Source organism: Topomyia yanbarensis, chromosome 2, assembly GCF_030247195.1.
Source record: "Topomyia yanbarensis strain Yona2022 chromosome 2, ASM3024719v1, whole genome shotgun sequence".
Classification (NCBI taxonomy): domain Eukaryota; kingdom Metazoa; phylum Arthropoda; class Insecta; order Diptera; family Culicidae; genus Topomyia; species Topomyia yanbarensis.
In genome coordinates, this window is record NC_080671.1 from 431,294,388 (window position 1) to 431,307,349 (window position 12,962).

The following is a 12,962-nucleotide window of genomic DNA, read 5'->3' on the forward strand; positions in this document are numbered from 1 at the left end:
TCGCTTTGCAGGCAGGGTACGATCACCGTCGCCAGTGGGATAATCATATGTTCTTTCTGGGATGTCACCATACCCAGGGATAGCATAAGGGTTAGTGCATTGGGCCGGAGTCTCAAAGGTTGCGGGTTCGAGTCTCGCCTCTGGGTGGTGAATTTTTTTCACATGATTGCTTAGCTTCACTCACCATTTCCGATCGTTTTTCCCCGTTGGATACCACCAGTCCTAAGTATCTGGAAGTTGTTCAAAAAAATGACCCTATTCCGCCTCGACAGATTAGTCAAAGCAAATTGCTTTCTATGTTGCCTTGCGTTGTTATCAACAGAAATCTCAATGACCTATGTTCGCAAATAACGAATGGCATCAGTTTTCTTAAACATACATGCGGCTTTTGATTCAGTTTTTATCAGCATACTTTCTGAAAAAAAATACCTGCATTGGTGGAAGACCAACTTTGAACAATGGTTTACTGAAAAATGGCATGATAAATTCACGTGAAATGCCTCGTACATGTAAACTTGCAAATTGACGCATATCTTATATCAGACCTCACATCTCGCGATGTTCGTTCTGACATTACTATTGATATCATTAACAGAAAATACCTCTTTTGTTCCGCATATTTGCCGCATAATGTATCATCACCTTCTGATGATTTCAAAAGGGTTGTATCATGTATCCACTCAAAATCGGCAGTAATGCAAAGGCCCAACACATAATTTGATATCACTTTGAGAGGCTCTAAATTGATGAATCACTTAAGCAGCACGAGTCTCCTAACTCACATACACTCCATGCAGAAAATTGCTTAACATTGGCACAATCTAGCAGAGAAGAGGTATTCGATGTAACTCTATGTTCTGACAGTATTACGCGTGAGTTGGCTCGTAACGAATGAGCTCGACTCATCGGTTGGATAATAAATGCGTCATCGTTGATTACTTTAACGTCTCGCTAGATATCGTAATCTCATATCTACGAAATAGGACTTCTACGAAGAGAGTTAAACTAGGCTTTATAGATATTTCCCAACGATTGTATTTCCAAGTGATTTGGATAATGGTTGAAACAAACTCACTCAAAGTAGCGGGATATGATAGAGCCGGGTCTGAGGCACTTACGTCGGCTCGTAAAGCTTACAAAATAAATTACTTTTGAAACCCAAAGACTTTTGTGTTGGTGGATATTGGTCTGATGAAGATGAAGTAGTCAACTATCTTCTTGACACAGACTTTCCAGGCTGTACGGAGCCGTCATCCACGACTGTTCCTGTGTTCTTTTCGGGTCGTTTTGATTGATTTGCTTGCGAAATCGTGACAACCGAATCGATCAAAAGGGCCACCTACTCGTGACCCTACAGCTGGAGTACTAGTAATCCTGGTAACCTCCCGTGTCGAGAAACAGGGAAAGGCAGAACTGAGTAGTGTAGGTTCTACATTTTAGGAGCGACTCAAAACAGCGTCTGTTCCGGAACGGACAGCAACCTCATCATGAAACTAGTTGTCGCAGCCCTGCTAAATTACGAACCCAAAACTGTAAAAATATATACAGTATGGAATCATCGACAAAGAATTTGACGATTTTTAACGGAAACTTGAAATACTTGAAACGTTAGAACCCTGTTAAAAATTGCGATGCTATAGAAAGTGAAGATGGCGATTGCAGCTCTTCAGGCACTTTAAGAAAGACATCGTTTTAAGCTAGTCGTGTTTGAATTTTTAAGTTACCACTAATTTTGGAAGACGAGGCGCGCTTCGAAGTGCTGTAAACTTCGATATATTGAGAAAAATACGTGTGCTGGGGTTTTTAATCTAATAACTTACTTAAAGTAAAATATCTCTCCCCAGGTTGATGAGTTTGTCGGTATTGCAAACATCATGAAGCATATTCCATGTATCAGTATTAAAGAACCTCGAACAGACAATTGCTTTAAAATGGGTATTGCATTACGTTTCGATAGTGGTGCATCGAGGAGATCGAGTTGACTTATGGGCCTTTTTTTAAGTTTTGTGTTTTTTCATACTCTGCACCAGCCCAAACTAACGATCAATCATGTGATTGTATGATGGAGAACTTATCGGTAGAGAAGTTTTTCTAACAATAACTTTATACTTGTTTTTAAATTTTCATACTAATTGACATACAAAACTGTAATTTTATTACAGAATATAATTCTTAATCTTATTTTAAATCAAAATGTGTTTAACAAAAATCTTCCAAAATGCGATAGTTTTCGAGATATTTGGAATTTTGTTCTCACAAAAACAGTTAATTCGTGTAACTATGCCCTTTTTAAAAGTTATTCGTGTTACCCCATCATAAAATGTCAAAAATCTAATGTTTATCGTTTAAAAGACGTAAAAGAAACTTTTTCAGTGTATTTGGATCATGGAGAATCTTTCAATAAAAAAGCTTTCCTAACAACAACTTTTGACAGTTATTGTTGATAGAGAAACGCGAATAACTTCTGAAAAGACCGTAATAAAACAAAAGAATTATGTTGTTAAAACAAAATTTGAAATATCTCGAGAACTACTACATTTCCAAAATTTTTTGTTATTAGCATTTTGATTTAAAATAGTGTTTAGAATCATATTCAAAAAGAAAATTGTATTTTTAACTGCAAATAGTATGAATTATAAAAATATGTCAAAAGTTGTTGTAGGAAAACTTTTTTATTGAAAGCTTCTCCATGATCCAAATACACTGAAAAAGTTTCTTTTACGTCTTTAGAACGATAAACATTAGATTTTTGAGACACTTTTTGATGGGGTAACGCGAATAACTTTTAAAAAGGGCATAATCACACGAATTAACTGCAAAATTAACTATCGCATTTTGGAAGATTTTTGTTGAATACATTTTGATTTGAAATAAGACTAAGAATTATATTCTGTAATAAAATAACAGTTGTGTATGTTAATTAGCATGAAATTTAAAAACATGTGTAATGAAAAGATAGAATTTTGTTTACAGGGCTTTTCGGATAGCCACACAACTGCACGCACGGCATGATATTTTGAGACTAATAAATGTATTTGTAGATTGATTATATAAAAGGTAATCTTTGGGGTTTTGCAGGTGTTAGTGTTATACTAAATTCATAGTGGGATCTTCCCATTTTATAGAAACAACATTACACATGTATAAAGTTATTGTTAGAAAAACTTTTTACCGATAAGTTCTCCATCATACAATCACATTCAAAATGTTTCCTTTCTCTTGAGGTTTTTATTGACAAAATATAAAAAATTAGAAAAAATGGGTTTTTTTGCAATTTAAATTTTTAACACAAATTTTTGTTTTTGTGAAAAATGACACAAAAATTTTTTCAGTGTATATTTTTTTAGCACATAAATATTCATTCTCTCAAACTCATCCTCAGAAAGTTTTGCTGTATAAAATACAGTAATCGAACAAAAAAAAATAAATTAATGCACGTAGAAATGTTTACGCCCTTTTAAAAAATTGCTCTTGCGTCAACATAATCTTACTGATTGTGGAAAATGTTTAGTTTTCCATGCCGATTAAATGTGTAAAGTTTCATAGGAATCCAAGATGGTCGATCAGGATTTTAATTATTTTCGGACGGATCTTCGTGGAATTCCTCAGTTGGGTCACGTAATTGACGCAGAACTGTCGTATATGATAAAATAGTGGGTAATCCTTCAGGTGTTCAATTTGTGCATTCGATTCGATTCATTCGGGAAGATCGGGTTGGATAAATTAAGGTACAATTAATTTACCGACGCATATGAATCATTATTTCCCGGTCAGCATAGCATATTAAAATTCTAACAGAATGCTATTGTTGTTAATGGTAAATAAACTTCATTTGCTGGTATTTAGACGAGTTAAAGTAGTTTGATTGCATGTTACACGTGCTCTTTTCTTCTACTTCCTTAGCCTGTTTTTGATGTACTTCTACTGGTTTGCTTTTCCCTCGTGTATACCAAAAATAATATCGATCAGTTTATACACCTCTAAATAATCTTATTGCAACTTTTTTGTTTTTATTTACTTTATCTTAAATTTGATTCATACCAACACTTACTAACACAATTAATTGCGTAGTCTCTCGTACAAACGCTCGTAGCCTTCGCTATAACACAAAACTGGCTACAAACGCGAACAGGCATCCACACATACTTACGCCTGCGATCTCGCGAACATTAAAACACCCCGGTAATTGAGTGAACGTTGTAGCACCTATAAATTTACAAACGCGGTCTCAAGCATTAATCCACCGCTCGCACGATTATCAATCGGTAACGTCCGGAAGTACCTACCCTCGGTCGTAGCAGCCTAGACTTATGCCAATAAGTTAAGTTGGACCAACATAAAAATGACTCATATTCACTAGACAACACGTTCCATGGCGATATGACCGGGAACTCTAGTGTTATGGGGGAACTCTCTACTGGTATCTGAACCGTACACTGAAAATTAAGCATCAGAGTCACGGTCCGCGCGATCGATCAAAAACACGAATGACCATACGGTTATAAAATCAAAGTTATCTACGCGAAGTTACATACACACCAGCACACGCGGCATACAAATGCCCACGCCATCGAACACGTTAACGCACAAACACTCGACCACTTCGCGATGATACACACGATCGAGAAGTCCCTATCCCCGCACATATATGAACTGTACAATAAATATCACGGCCCGCTGCAATTGGCCTTAAGTAGTGTTTTAGTGGGTGACATTTCCCGTTTCATCTGCAATTATGGTGAGTGGTTCTGAGGGATGCCCTTCCGAGACCCTAGCTCTACAGCTTCAGTAGGACAACTCCAGAAAAAGAACTAAATCAAAGAAAAATACACAACTGATTTCTGCCTACTATGCGTCTTGGTACCATGACCCTTGCCAAACGACCGAACAAAATTCTTGATGTCGTGGTAACACAAGAATTTTCAATTCCACGATGGTTTGATGTTGAATTCAAAAATTTAACGGAATCACGTCCACACACAACTTCCGCGTGCACCCTGAACTCGAGCGAGACTGTTCGTCATGGAAGGTCGAAGTTTGTCACCGATAGTGTATCTTTCAGGCGACTTTAGATGGAATTTTTTAACTCCACCAAAGCCATCCATGAATCTGAATTCGTTTCAAGTGTTTTCGATGCGGTGTCAAACCGAACCGAAACGTTGTGTTGTAGTTGTACATGGATGTGTGAGCAGAGTGGTGATAATCGTGATATTTTTTGCCTTCTTTCCAACCGATTCTCTCCTGGTCTGCGGTGCGGCCGCTTCCAACTTCTGTCCCCTGACGGTACAAAGCCATCAGCAGACAGCGGTGAAGCGGTTTCGCTCTATGCTCTCGATAGTGCCAATGCTATGTTTTGGTTTCTCGCTCCCTTTTCTGGTGTGTACGTACGTACATTTATCTACCGACACTTAGCATGCTGTCATACATAAGAACTCGTCTATACATGCTATTCGTTCGGTCAGCTCAGCATAGATTGGGGGGGACTAACACATCTTCGCAGGCAAGCAGTATGCGTAATGATGCGTGCGTGCTTATGCACAACGAACTAAAAGATGCAATTATCAGAAGGGTGCAGAGCGAAAAGTTGTGAATGCGAGCAAGCGAGAACCGAAACTCCGGCTGCAGCTGGGCTTGCTTGGATGTGTATACACACACATTATTTTTCTATTAGTGGTGTTCTATAGATGTGTGTGCGCGCGCGTTTGTTTTGCAAATAAATGTACCATCAGCTCTCCCGCAGCACAGTATTGGCACTGGCGGCACTGTGTAACGGAAGAGGCACACCAGCCCAGCGCTCTAGAGCAGCCAGCCGCCAGTCATTCAGCGACGACGTCCACAAAGCGCTTCGAGAAGTGGCGTTGGTTACACGTCGTCATATGTGCGGTGGTGTGTTCAGCTTCAGAGTTTGGAAAGCTTCTGCAAAGCGTTCTTCTACTAATTGATTATCGTTTAGCCCCCCAGTCCCAAATACCGGGCGAAAGCAATAGCAGAGGCAGTGTCGTTCGAAGGTTTGCGAAAAAGTAAGTCATGACCGTGTAGTTTGCTGGAAGTGCGTTGTTGTAGCAGTGTACAGTATTTTGTGAATAGTAGTGTAATATACAGTAGGAGGTCCCTAGTGAAAAAGTGGTGATTAGTGAGTGTTTTTAGAGTGTTGAAAGACTTAATCGATAAAGTATCAGGGAAATTTCTTCCATGAAGTTCGTGTGAAAATCAAATTGAAAAGAAGAACGGGTGAAGCGTACTTGTGTTTTTTTTTCTTTCGTGGTTTCAATACGTTCTGCTGGCTCTCTCCAATACGCATATTAGCAACTGGAGCTACCAACACACGGGCGTCATCGGCTGGAGAAGGGAACAACGAACATCAAACGGTAACTTGATGCACATACACAACATTCAGGAAGGGGCCCAGTAATGCCCTTTTTTGCCTTGAAAAAATGTTCTTTGTGACGTCGGAAAAATTCGAGCTTGTCCAAAACGTTTCTAGAATTCCAGTCTATTCGATAAACTCTTCTACTATCATGAAATCACTTAAAAAGTCTGATGTTCAATGGTGTGTGCAAAGTGTTAGACCGACACTCGAAGAAAAAATCCTAACGGTTTTTTTGCCGAGCCATATTATAAAGTATACTGCGTTCTACTTTAAGCGACTCCGCGCCGCACCTTTCGCCATCGCTGAGCGCAAACACTGCTCCACCAAATCCGCAAAAAGAAAGCCAGACTAACGAGGGTGGGGCGTGTAGGTGTTAGACTATACACTGGAAAAGTCGTTTATCAAAGAGCTTTTTATTCATGAGTATGACGCAAAGTGAAGGAAGCGTGACTTCCCATCTAGCTAGTGGACTGTAGTCTTTGTTCATCGTGGCAGGTCGCCTTCAGCGCTAGTAGTCCTTGAAGGTTAGTGAGGTCCCAAAAATGGTTCCCAACTCCCTCTCTCTGCAGGCTACACTTTGTGCAACAAACCAATCGCAAACCGTAAGACGTCATTGGGACGGGGCTGGGCGGGGATTCCTGCAGAATGTTGCCAGTCCAGAATAACAGGATCAACGACCGCGGGATAGGGCTTTCGGTCGGGGTGTTGTTTACTGGTGCTCGTGTGGTAGTGTGTGGTTATTCGGACCGTTTCTTTATCACGTTGTCATGCCGTTCTCTTTCTCCATTTCTCTCTTTCTCTCTCATACAGGCGCGCGTGCTCACGCTTTGCCCACGTTCTTCGCTTCTGGTGTGTTGGTTCAGCATACCGTCCATCGTCACGTAGCCGTTTGACGGGGTGTCTTTGTTGTGTATTCTTGTGATATTTAGCAAAAAACAAAGCTATTTTAAGAAAACTATTTATTACTGATGAAATATTAAAAATATTAGAATTTTTTCTCGAAACAAACATTTAGCCTCCCCGGCCTACTACACACCCCAAGCAAAACCAGTCCGGCTGGAGGCAGCTACAATCACAACACATGTTACTACTACAACCACTACGCGTCACTATCATCGTCATGCTCAACAACGTGTACTGCCTACCATTAAGCCATTACCAGTACCATAAATTTACCCCCTTTCTCTCGCCCAGCCTAGCCAGCCATCCCTCAACTCACCCCCCCAAGAACCGGTCGGTCGAGTGCCCGGTCATCCCGTGTCCTCTCTTCCCGAACCAAAATAAAAAGCTGACATCCTGCTGACTGGTGGGGACTGCTTCAAATCGGCACTGTGCCGGCTTCCAGGTTTCCAGTCCCCCCACAGCCGCCCCCGATGCTTGCTCGTATCGCGACGTTCAGCATGTTTTTGTTTGTATACACACGCGATTTTTGGGGATAGAGCGACTGATCTGCGCATGTCCGCCTGCCTGCTTGCCTGCCTGTCTGCGCCATCGTCAGCCGCTGGTGGTGCTACCAAATTTGGACAAGTTGGAGCATAAACATAAAGGTTTTTCGCATGGAGTTGTTATTGTTGTACGGCGAGTGTCGTCGTCGTTGTCGGGGAATTTTCTTGCTAAACCGGCCGTATCATTTTTATTCCGAGCAGTTTGTGGGGCCCTTTCGATTTGTTTCGAACGTGGGATGCACGCATACATATAGGTACTACACTCATATGAGAGGCTGGCTGGCTGATATTGAGTAAGTCGTCGCGGGGTTCCCGCAGCGAAGCTTTCCAGTAAGGTCTAGCGGAAGGTTACCGTGAGCGGGGAGGGGGCATAAAGTGGAGAGAAGAGGAAATTCTTTATTTTTTCATTCACGCACTTCAACCAATGTTTTCATTGTGTCTGCACTGGAGGGATAATTTTAATGTGTTGGTATCAAGCTCAAGAATAAAACCAGTATTTTAAAGGGAATTATTTTGCTAAAACTTCGGTTTTGTCGAATGTTCTTGATTTCCGGACCTTAGTCACGATTTTCGTAATTTATATGCATATATCATTGTGTCATTATAATCACAAGTAAAGTGATTTGTTTTCCTGAATTCAGGATCGTAGTCACGATTTTTGATAGTTTAGTCACCAGTAGTGTGATTTATGTTCATGATTTTTAGATCTTATTCAAGATTTTCAAGACTATATGCACGCTATCGTGACATTTTATTCTTGAGCTTACTTGTTTTTTGAACTATGTCACGAACACGATTTGTGGCTCTATAATGTATTTTTGGAGCAAAGCGTAGTTTTCGTTTTCTGTCTGGACATCACATTGTACTTTATCAAATGCATAAAGTCAAGTCTTAATAGTTTTCTAATTTCTACTGCCTGCACCTTTTATTAGTCCCTAGCAGCTGGAAAAAACTTTATGATTATTAAAAAAGATCCAAATTTGTAAAAATTTCATACCCTTGTGCAGTTACATGAAATTGAAATAGATAGATCGTGAATCATGAACTCGGAAGTATGAGCCATTTTACTAATCTATAATGAACACGAATGGTCAGTTATGACAATTATACTAGAAACCATGAACCAGTTGACGTTTCCATGGATCATATTTCATGATTTGGTGAACTGTTTCACGAGCACGAATGGTGAGATGGGGCTATTATACTAGGAATCGTGAATCAGTTTACGTATATATGAGTAGTATTTTAACTATTTTACGAGCAAATATGAACTGGATCACGAATACGTGAAAAATATTTCATGGATTTGTTAATTATTTCACGAGCATGAATTGCCAGTCGTTACTAATTCGTTAGGAATCATGAGATTTTTTACGCACAAATGAGTAATATTTTCCGATTTTGTGAACAATTTCACGAGCACAAATATTGAATCGTGACTAATATATCTCGAATCATGAGCAAGTTCACGATGATTGAAAGGAATTATAATTAATATTACGAGTTTCGCAGCATAGTTTACGAGAAATTAAGTAATATAATATATGCAAATACAGCTACGAAAATCAGACCATGTTCAAGGTTCAAGGACTCTGAATAATGTTTCACGATCCAACCTTTGTTTCGTAACGTACGTGGCACTTTATTCACAGATTGTTTGCAGTACAGACAAGTGAGAAACTGATTATCACGCAACGCGATCTGAGCACATGTAGTGCCAGGTCACAGGGTAACGAAGGAAAGAATAGGGTGCTTCTACCGCATTCCAAGCACTTGGACACCGTTGGTAATGCCTGGGAAGAAGTTTCATTTGTCATCTCTAATGGAAAGAACTTCTCCGCATTGCAACATGAAGTGGCGAATAGTGCTATCGAGTCTATGCGGTGGTAGATCATGTCTTCGTACCTCGATTGCACTGTTATACTTATAGGATTCAAAAGTAAGCTCTTAGCCGAACAATGTATTTTCGTGTAATATTCAGATAAGCATAATACACCAAAATACATTATTCGGCTAAGAGATTACTTTTGAATCCTATAAGTACAACCTCACGTGCATGATGAAATTGAATACAAATAACATCAGTTTGCTTGAGATACCTTTTATCTTTCAGCAAGCGCTTCACTTCTCGTATGAGTGGTCTAGCTTTGGAGCCACGAAAACCCACTACGGCGGTACAAACACGGCGCAAAGAAATCTCCTTACTATCACTGAATGTCATCTCGATCGATTCAAGCGTCACTGCCGAAACGAGAATAGCGCTACTTGACTTCTATAGCACAAAAACGAGAATAACGGTAATTGAATATCTATGGCACCGTGCACATGTACCTAACGCGAATGGCTAATGGTATATTGCTTAGATTTGCTATTCGTGACCGATGTTTTCGCTGAATGGAAGCAGACTGTATTGTTCAAATAGCCACCTAACATTAAACAGTGCCAGCAGTTAGCATCCAGCGGAGCATGTTGCAATGGCGGAAGTTAATGCCATTTTGGTCTGGCATTTTTCATATGTGTTTCAAAGTTATAATTTTACAAATTTGATAGCATAGAAATATATTACTGTGAGTCTCACATTGCTGCTCGCTATTTCGTATTAATTTTTGTTTTCTTGATTCCGGTTTACTAGTTATGTTGTGCAACGGTTCTTTTTTTTTTTTTAATTGTATTAAAACTCGAGATCCTTAGCATTTTTCAGCTTCCAGGAACTATTCATATTTGCAACTTCAAGTGTTTAATATGGTATCCCGATGAGAAATACATAACAGAAATATTTCAAAACTATATTTCGCATTGTTACTTATCATAAATTTCTGTTATTTTAACTACGAGACCTAATTTATAACACAATATGCTACAAAAATCGTGTTCTGTTATAATCTTGTTATTTCATTCTGAACGGAATACATCTGAATCAGAAGCGTCATTTTTGGCAAGAATCAGTAACCGTTTCTCGACTTGTGCTTTTTACGAATATTCAGTTGTTTTTGATACGGTTTACGAAGCATAGTTTTCGATCTGTATGGAATCACATCGACCGCGCTGTTATACATTTCGCTTGGCGGATACTGGTTAGACATTGACCTTTCATTCTGACCAATATTCCGTTCGATATTTTTTTTCTCCTCACCTTATTTTTTATTTTCCTGTATTTCACGCATTCTTGTACATTGTCTAGTTGGTTTTGGAGGTACTGAATCCATTCAACATATGTATAGTTTGAAATGACGAGAGACAAATAATTTGATGTATTGCTCAACTCACAGTTTTTAGCTATACTTCGCATACGAATTAAATTGATACATTTTGAAGATTTTCCTAAAAAAAATTGGATCAGCATGTGTATGTGCATTATTTGCAGCAAAATCTGCTCTCCATTTCTGCACTTTCCAAAATGTTTATTTTGTTTTGCAAATAGCTTCATGTTTGCATAAATTTGAATTACTTTGAAAATATACGAGACATATATTGCCGTTATAAGCCTATTTGTCCCATGTAGTTCACTAGCAAAGGTATTGTCTGCATAACTTCTATGGATAAAGCAAAAACTGATTTTCAGAAAGCCTTTCGAAGGCGACTTGAAAAAAAACGAATTTTACCAGTCTACTTTTGGCTGAGTTGTCAATATGGAGCACCTAAGAGAGCCCATCGAATACTGGGAGACTATAATATACACTAGGCACAAGAATTGTCCTTGCAGCAAGCTTGTTAATAACGATGTGACGAGAACCGATCATTTTACTCACTAAATCGCTTATTTTTCGTCCTCTATTTACACGTTCGGCTTCGGATCTAATTCACCTACATAAGTATATCCTGATAACAGTCTATTATTTCTAATGCAACATTCACTAGCAAAGGTATTGTAACGGTATAGTTCTTTTGTTTGCAACCGGATCATTTCATGCATGCACTACACTGCTGTTATACGCATAATTGTCCCATGTATATAGGAAATCCCATAGAACATGGGACAAATATGCATATAACAGCAGTACAGATAAGTATTCAAGGTCCGGCCTAACTGCTTGCGCGTTGTTGTTGGTAGCCTTGAGCAAGCCAACGCGATATCGTAATAAAACACCCTATCTATGTACCAGCCCGCGGCTTGAAGATAGATGGCGTATTTAACCTTCCCTAGGTGTTGGGGTCAATATGACCCAAAATGAACTTTCAAAATGCGCTAACTTTTTTAGTTTTGCACCTAGCAGTTTGGAATTTCTTGACTTTTTCTCTTTCATGGAGCGCAACGATTTTCAATTGAGTTCAAAATTGTCGGGCATTCCTGAAGGGCTGTACAAAAAAAGTTACGAATAAGGTGTTAGCGGGTCATATTGACCCCGATTTCTAACTTAGTTTTAAGGCACATTTTCAGCCAAATCTACATGAACTTGTACCCAAATTGTTGGTTGAAGTTTCAATTTTCAGTTTCTGGTGAATATTACTGTTTTTGACCAGGTTGGCCAGTGGGAATCGGTGCCGAATAGGGTCATCTTTGGCATAAAAATATGTATGCAGAACCGTCATCATAAATCACCGGTTTATTGACAGAATACTAATAATAAATGCAAATAAAACAAAAATGAGAATGTATATATTAAATTTGTACATGATACGACCGATCTGGGATGTTCCGGATTACAATTCTGATGCCGATTCCGGCAGTATAATAGTATTTTACATACTATTGAACAAGCGACAAAGTGATCAATCATTGAAACTGATCCCAAAGTTTTATAATATTCTTGAAAACATATATAAAAGCCCATCTAAAATTAAGTTTTATTTTTTTTTTGTGTTTCGAATTCATCTCGTCAGTAACTAGCACCATCTGGGTGTCTAGTTAGACGATGTATCTAAACTAGTACCCAAATTAGCACTAGTTAGACACAAAAAATTCCAAACAGTTCACACGACACATGTGAACGTTCAAAGCAACTGACTTATCCCGAGTGATGTCCCGGAAAGCAAGCACAGAGGCTCAGATTTGCTGACTCAGATGAATTCGAAGCACAAAAAATAAAACTTAATTTAAGTTAGGTTTTGTGCCCTTAATGCACAAAGTGGTTCAGTCCAATTTTCCCTTATGGGAATTTAAGATTGCATAATGCCATCTAAAATGATAGTGATACTCTGATTCAAAT

At 38.9% G+C, this 12,962-nt stretch overlaps 1 protein-coding gene across 3 annotated transcripts in view; it reads left to right on the forward strand.

Moving 5' to 3' along the window:
• Positions 1 to 12,962, forward strand: part of LOC131685422 (mucin-5AC) — a 232,477-nt gene that overhangs the window by 99,217 nt on the left and 120,298 nt on the right. The window contains exon 1 of one of the 3 annotated variants that reach the window (XM_058969124.1): positions 5,810 to 6,368. The exons of the other annotated variants lie outside the window; for them this stretch is intronic. The gene's annotated coding sequence lies outside the window, so the exon portion shown is untranslated. Of the gene's footprint in view, positions 1 to 5,809; positions 6,369 to 12,962 lie in introns of those variants that run through there. 3 annotated transcript variants of the gene reach the window in all.